This window comes from Alligator sinensis, unplaced genomic scaffold (genome assembly GCF_000455745.1).
Source record: "Alligator sinensis unplaced genomic scaffold, ASM45574v1 scaffold195_2, whole genome shotgun sequence".
In the NCBI taxonomy this organism is placed as follows: domain Eukaryota; kingdom Metazoa; phylum Chordata; order Crocodylia; family Alligatoridae; genus Alligator; species Alligator sinensis.
In genome coordinates this window covers 1316765-1324839 of record NW_005842253.1, presented here as the reverse complement: position 1 = coordinate 1324839, position 8075 = coordinate 1316765, and the positions used below count along the sequence as shown (strand labels likewise).

Below are 8075 nucleotides of genomic sequence, written 5' to 3'. Positions count from 1 at the left end.
CCAATCTGAGTCTGGCAGGTCCACAGCAGGTCACAGCCAGGCAGCAGCCCCCACTGCCAGACTGCTGCAGTGGGTAAAGGGTGCAGCGTACTCTCAGGGCTGCTTCAGCAGTCCAGCTGGCACAAGGGGTAGTGTCCCCAGGTACCAATTGGCTGGGCCCCAGAAGCTCCTGAGAGCTCCTGAGCTACTTGCCAGGGCAGCTTTTTATAGTGCTGGGGACAGCACAGGTGCTGGCCCCGGGCTTTAGCTGCCCCTGGCTAAAGATCCAGGAGGAGCCAAGCAGGGTTATTTTGCCCCTAGTGGCACAATTTGCTCCACAACAAAGTGCATGTCCAAGCAACGTGTGCTGAGGCAAAAAGCCCCAGCTCAAATTTGCACCACTTCTATTTAAGCTGCTGCAAGTGCACCTGCTTGCATGTGTGGACACGCCCCTTTTAGCATGTTTTAAGGGAAATCACGTTTAGAAATGCTATTCCAGATTTACACCAGAGCAACTGACAGAATTTGACTAATTAATCCTAGTATGTGGCCATAGTCCAGGTTGGGCAATTAGGTTCTGTTTATCTAAATCATTTGTGCAGCTTCAGTTGAAACAATGATATACTTTGCTTCCTTTCCTCAATCATTTCTGCCAATATTGAAAGTTAGAAAAAGGAGCATTTGTTGAGGGAAAATGAGGAATGCAGACATATTTTTCTGGCTCCGATGAATTACATTTGACTCAGAGAGAATTTGGGATGGACAGAGTAGACAAACGATATATTTTTTTTGCTAAAAAATACAAACTACCCCACCTCAATATGAGAGTTGAAACTTATACCCAAACTGCTGAGTAGTGCTGCTGTTTGCTTTTGCACATGTTACCGTGTTTCTTCCCACCTCTAATTAGCTATATGTCAGTAAGAGAAGCGATGCTTATGCAGTTTCTAAAGGCTTGGGATAAATGGTGGCAAATAAACATATTTATTTTAGAAATTTTAATCCTTTTCCAAATAAATTCTACTAGCAGTTCAGATTTTGATTCTCTTCACAGTCTTGGGTAACAAACTTGTCTCATGTTGGTTTTACACCATTGTAATTCAGTTGGCGAACTGGAGTTACTCTTTTCAGTGGGAATTTTATTGTCTGCATAGTAGAACTGTATTTCTTTCTATTCCTAAGACCTGAAAACAGGGTGCTCTTCCAATAGGTTGGACATCTATTAATAATACTAACATTCACAATCAGCCTAATACTGTATACAATTAAAAGCCTCAATAATTAATTTTTCTTAAACTTAAATTTCGTCAACAGCCATATAGTAACAAAATTAAGCTAATTATATGAAAATGCATATTTTAGGAACAATTAATATTTTTGTTAAGAAAGTAGAATATGCCTATAAATTACATTTCAATGTTCAAGTCCAGGAAAAGAAAAGAGATGGAATCTGCTTTCCAGTATTCTGGTCCCCAGAAAAACTGGAATATTCCTTGGTTTTGAAATATGTGAGTTTAAAAACAACTTGGTTTTAAAATATCGAGTTCTGCAACTCTGAATATACTGTTTATATTCCTCAGAAGTAGGTGGGCTGTGCTGATTTTGGTAACTGAATAAGTTACTTAGGACAAGAATACTCAAAAAATACTTGTACAGGTTTTTTTCCTCTCTCTCATTTTATTCTCCATTTTTCATTCCTCCTTTGTGTTTCTAAAATCACTGTTATGGAGTAATGCCATGTTACTTTAAACATCTTCATGCCATCAGAAATCTATGCCATGTATTTTGCCGTTAAACGAAAATTTCATTATAGTACACATAGTATCTTGCTGTTGTTAAATGAGGAATAAAAAGAGTACGCAGATTGTTTAAGAAGGATAAAGTTTAATATCCAGCTAAACTTTTAATTTTTAAATTCTTGTTATCTATACCTAACAATATTTAATCCTTGCTAGGTTTTTGCTGACTTCTTGGCCTCAGTGAACTGTGGCAGTAATTTTAAAGTTTAACTATGTATTGTCTGACAAAATTTTTCCTTTTATCGTTTTTTGAAGTGATCACCGTCTGATGTCTGTATCTCTGCCTGTTTTGTATTACAGGGCAGGAAGAACAGAAGGGAATATATTTGCATCTGTTATTGCTCCTGGGTAATTTATTACTGGGATTATTGGAAGTTGTAGTTGCTAGATAGGGTATATCATGATGAGGAGAAATCCAGTTCTGTGTAACTGCTAACTGAAAACTATGTAACAAAAGCCTCCTATTTCAGTTGTAGAAAGATGAGATTTGAGGAATGGTCTGAAGAAAAATCTTATTAAATAACATAGCAAGAGCCTTTGGGAGACATCCAATAAAAGCTACTTAGATGGAAGTGTGTCATCTCCCTCTGATTTTAGAGAAAGTGAGTCAGGTATTTGTTGCTTAACATTTTATGTTATTTTAAGACTTTTACATTTTCTTTTTATCAATAAAAATTGCCATGAGGAAATGGGTGTGCAGCTGTACTTGATCAGTATGGGAACTTCTTTGCCTACCCTAGTTGTAAATCTGCCTGTCGGCTAAAGACGCATGTAAGTGAAGATAGTGCCATATCCTAGGTTTTCATCTGTTCCATCTATGCTACGTCTCACCCAAATCCCAGTAACATTGTTCAGGCAGACAGCTGACAAGTCACAAGCTTTTCACTTTGATAAAATCCATGGCACTTGGAACAAAATACTATAATCTTTACAGCAATATAAACAGGACCAAATGAATACTTTCTGCAATTCTAGTGATTTACATTTTTAGTCAAATTATTTACTCTAGGGAAGTCAGTGTGCTAGAGGCGATATATTTTATTAAACCAACTAGACAGTTGCAAAAAAAGTTTTCTCTTTATTTGCAAGCTTTTGGGCACAAATGCCCTTCCTCAGGCACAGGAGAATGCAAAGATTGTAAAATTTCTCCCTGGTAGAAATGAAAATTCATATTTCACTCGCAATACTGGTTGGAAAAGTTCATTTTTCATTTTATGAAAATTAGACTTGGATAAAAGTTGGAGCAGTCTATTTACCTCAAAGGTGCCTGATGGCAAACCGGATGTTGAATTATGCTTCTTTCTTGTTACGATGTTTAATATTTCACAGGAGGCTTGGTGATAGAAGGTTCTCCTGGGCCAGGAATTTCTCTTATGTTGAGGTTGTTTTTCAGATATGCAAATTTGGCTTCAAACAAAGGAGCAAGGGTGTCAGCTTCCAGGTCTCAAGGTGCTGAATTTTGCTTCCTTCTTGTAAAATTATGAAGTTCTTATTTGAAACCTTACTCTAGGGAAGGATTTTCTCCAGTTCCTCTCAAAGAGCAAAGTCCTTGAAGCTACTGAGCTCTGCATTTGAGGCAATGAACATCCTCATTCTTACCTTGTTGACCTATAGTTCTATCTTATATGGTCACGTCATAATTATTACAAGAGTATAAAGCAAATCTTTTATTTGAATTTCTTTACTTTTACTTCAGCAATATAAATCTTTCAGCTTTATCTGAAAGTTGTTCATTTCTCACATTTTTCTTGTCTGATAGAAGAAATTCACTAGGAAAGCTGTTATAAATTGCTAGGTAATGTAACTGATTTTCCTTTAACAATAGTATAACTCTGGACTAACTCTGATAGTGTCAATGAAAGCACTGAGAATGAAACCACTGTAAGAGGAGAGTTGGTCCTAGTACAAATGGGCTGATACTGTATACTATTTTGTATGAATAATATTCAGAATAGCTTCTAAATTTGGGTTATAATTATTTACTCACATTTTACAATTTTCTGCTTTTATTATGTGTGAAGCAGCATCAGATTCTTCGCAGTTATCCATTTCACTGAGCTGATGAAAATTACTTCACAACAAATGTTGCTGTTTATAGTAAAACTGCAAAAAGGCAAATGTTATAAAATACTCTTAATCTGGCTGTAGAAAAAAGGGGTTGGCACACTGTAATAGTAAGATTCCTATTCAAAAAACCTTTACTGAATATGGATGTATATAGCTGCAACATGCTGAGGACTGCATAAGGAATGTAATCTTTACAATTGATATGCTTTTTTCTGTAGGATAGTAGACTCCAGTAAGGCTACATTTATTGCAAAGAAGTCTTGTCACTAGTGTTTCTGTAAATACTGTGCCAATTCTACTGTAAAAGATGCTAATAGTAATAGCTCTTCTCCAGCTTTTTCTAGTATTCTTGCATCATTACAGTTAACTAGTAATATTATAGTCAGCTACAATGGTCAGCATGAAAAAGGAGCCTTTCCCAGCAGCTGTCACACTCTTAAATCTGAGATCTAGCTTAGACATAAAAAAAAACCTTGGATATATATTTTACTGTCAGTGCAACTCTACTAATAGTAACACTGGTGGAAGCTATAATGCAGATGGCTTACTTGCATTTCTACTACCATGTTACCTAAACCTACAGGGTAATAAAAATGGGTGCACCTCTTTCTCCACTGCTACTTCCATCATTTTTATCTTTGATACTACAATACCAGTTCTGAATTACATGTTTCTTTCTTTTTTTTACCAGTGTTGCAGCCTAAAATATAAATCTTAACTCCAAGTTTAATTTTACCAGCACTATAATGTCCAGTGTCATGTCATTATATCTGTTTCTGAAAGAGCTCTTTATGTGGCACCATCTGATTAGCTCATCACTTTAATTTCTTGTTCGCTTCAGCAGTCTTTTGTTCTCTTGCTCTTTCCTTCATTTCTTTTTTGTTTGTTTGTTTATTTGTTATCTATTTATATATGTTATTATCCAAACATCTCAGTAAGAAATGATGGACATATGAAGGAGATGTGTTACCAGATTCATTTTTACATCCTACTGGAGCTGGTTGGAAATAGAGGAATTGTCTCCTTTGCTTAATTTGACAAGTTTTATTTTGGAATTGGAACCAAAGGTTCTTGCCCTATTTCTCCTAAGTGAAAAACTGATTTATTTCACGTGTGCCAAACTGCTTGTAAACCTAGGGAAGCTGGCAGAATGGTGGGGAAGTTTCTCTGAAATTTGGCTGCCATTGCCTTTCAAGCAGTTAATTCTTCAAAATAAGTACCATAGTTCAGAACACAGCCCTGAGATCAGTAGGGACAAACATTATCTTTATGCAAGTCTTGATTCTTCTGATATCTATTTTAGTCAACCATGATATGCTGGGGTGTCAGATATGTCTGCAGATATCACCTGTAACACTTAAGAATATGTAGGAAGCACCTCCAAATCTTCTTTGAAGTGTCCCAAGGAGACTCCTGGAAGTTATATCTAAGACCAACTCTATATTTTGAAGGAAACTGCAGAACTAAAGTTTGACTCAGTCAAGGTCACTGACTGCTAGGTTTTAGCAAAAAGGCCACATGCAATGGCAACAATCAGCTGCACACCACGTTATCCTGGTAGGGCAGCTTGGTTGCCAAAGTATCCTGCTCCAACAATCACTGACTTATTGAACCATTTGGAGTTCAATACCTGAAGTTTGTGAGAGAGGAAACACTGAGAGAGGTCAGAAGGGTCACTTCTTATGCTTCTATCAATCCTTGACTCCAGGCCATTTTCTCTTGAGACTTCCAGATTTTTTCTTCCTGAATTATTGCATTTGAAGCAGATAGGAATTCCAGGTGTTGGAACATGCTCATTTTTTGGCCTAATCTCTTCTGATACTCCATGAGCCTATCAGATGGGGCTCCCCAGGGGTCTGTCCTGGGTCCAGTATTGTTCAATATCTTCATTAATGATTTGGATGATGGGACTAAATTCATGCTTAGCAAATTTGTGGATGACACCAAATTGGAGTTGCAGACACTCTGGAAGGTAAGGCTTGGATCCATAATGGCCTGGATACACTGTAAAAATGGTCTGCAGAAAACCAGATGAGATTCAACAAGGTCAAATGCAAAATCTTGCATTTAGGATGAAGTACCATATTTTCGCACACATATCCCGCGGGGTATACGCGATTTTACCAAAAAAAAGGATGGCCACGGGCTATGCGACGGTGCGGGCTATGCAGAGTCTTTTATGCAAGAGCACGTGTAGCAGAAGTTAATGAGCACATTGCTTGATTAGTATTCCCAGAAGTTAATTGCTTGACTAGTGTTTCAATTTAACTACTGGCTAAAGGTGTGCTATCACAACGTTAATAGTAAAAAACCTATGCTACAAAATCACATCTTTCATTGCAAACGTTAAAACAGTCTTTAATGAAAATTAAAACATATAAATGTCTAAAAAACGTTCAAAAACCTTCAAAGTCCGTATTGTAACTTGATTCCCCGAAATACATGTCTACAAAAGCAGCACCTTCAAGTTCATCGGCGTAGTCCTCCAAGTCGGTGCAGTCTGACTCTTCGCCCGATGCGCCATCCAGGATTCCAACTTTAAAGAAGCCGTTGATTATAGAGCTTGGTTTCACAGCTCTCCAGGCCGCAACGATCCAGTTACAAACTTCTATATAGGTGGCTCGTCGCTGTTTTCCAGATGGGGCTCATCCATTTTTCCCACTCCTTTCTCATGAAACATTTGAACGAATGGTTGACGGAGATATCCAATGGTTGGAGCTTACAGGTTAGTCCTCCAGGAATGACAAGCTTTATTTATTTGTAATAAATGTGCCAGCTTTATTTATTTGTTTCTGAACACTAGAGTGCTTGTGCACTGCCATCGCATCAAAAATTAGCAAAGATTTAGGCACGAAAACCCCGCCTTGCCGTGTTCGAAAACAGCGTTCTGTCCATTCTTTCATTACATCCTTGTTGCAAATAACTACAACTCCATTTGGAATCTTTTCACTGGGCATCATTACCCGTTTGAAAATAACCATCAGTTTTAACTTTGCACCGCTCACAGTGCACACTAGCACAACGGTGAAATGTGTTCGCTCATGGCCTGTTGTTGATAATTCAATCGTCTTTTTTCCACATTGATCAACTGTACGACTTGCTGGGACGTTGAATGAAATTGGTACTTAGTCCATGTTAATTATGTCTGCAGGACACAAATTATGCATGCTGCACTCCTTATGCACTAAATCGCGAAATTCTGTTAATTTTTCTTCCCAGTCACCTGGCAGTTTTTGCCCTATGGTAGTTTGTGAATGAACAGCTAAATTATTTCTGCGCATAAATTTACATGCCCAATTGCATCCACCCCCAAAGTCTGTTATTTTCATCTCATTTGCTATCACACAGGCCTTCTGCCGAATAGCAATGGTTGACACAACTTTGTTGCTTTCTCGTTGCGCAACAACCCACTCTTTCAGGTTAGCTTCTAGAGTTGACCATTTACAATGCATACCTCTGTGAGCGTGCTTTCTCGGATTCAGAGTTTTCAAAATGCCTTCTTCTTTTCACCATTCTCGCACTGGTTTTTCATCCACAGAGAATTCTCGACCAGCTGCGCGATTGCCATGTTTCTAGGCGTGATCAATAACGGACAATTTGAAGTCGAATGTGTACGATTTTCTCTTGGGCATTTTGATCGGACCCTGCGGTAATTACCCCACAAGGTCATTCATTTCAGCTTCATATGTTGCTTACTAATTACGGCATAAGGATTTCGCTTGAGCAGATGTTACAAATTGACAGCAGTAATTAGCACTCAAATGGCGATCCTTCTGGTAACAATTAACAACTAAACGGCCGTTACCCCCCCAACCCCAACAACACTACCAGGTGCAGGGAATACATGGGTGTGGGCTATGCACGGACTTTTTTCCGAGATTACAATTTTCCGCAGGTTATACATGGGTGCGGCTTATACCCGTGGGCGGGGTATATGCGTGAAAATACGGTAATTACATGCACGCATACAGACTGGGAATGACTTGCTAGGCTGCAGCACTGCAGAGAAAGACCTGGAGGGTTATAGTAGATCATAAACTGAATATGAACCAAGAGTATGTTCTTGGTGCAGAAAAAGCCAACAGCATCCTAGGTTGTATTAACAGGAGTGTCACTTACAAGTCAAGGGAAGTGATTGTTGCACTCTATTCAGCCTTGGTAAGGCCTCACCTAGATTACTGTGTCCAGTTTTGGGCCCCACATTTCAAAGATGTGGACAAACTGGAAAGA

At 38.5% G+C, this 8075-nt stretch overlaps 1 long non-coding RNA gene across 1 annotated transcript in view; it reads left to right on the top strand.

The window, feature by feature from the left end:
* Nucleotides 1-6536, top strand: part of LOC112550918 — a 17216-nt gene extending 10680 nt beyond the window's left edge. The window contains exon 3 of the long non-coding RNA XR_003094995.1: nt 6301-6536. This is a non-coding gene — a long non-coding RNA (uncharacterized LOC112550918). The remainder of the gene's footprint in view (nt 1-6300) is intronic.
* Nucleotides 6537-8075: the final 1539 nt, after the last annotated feature.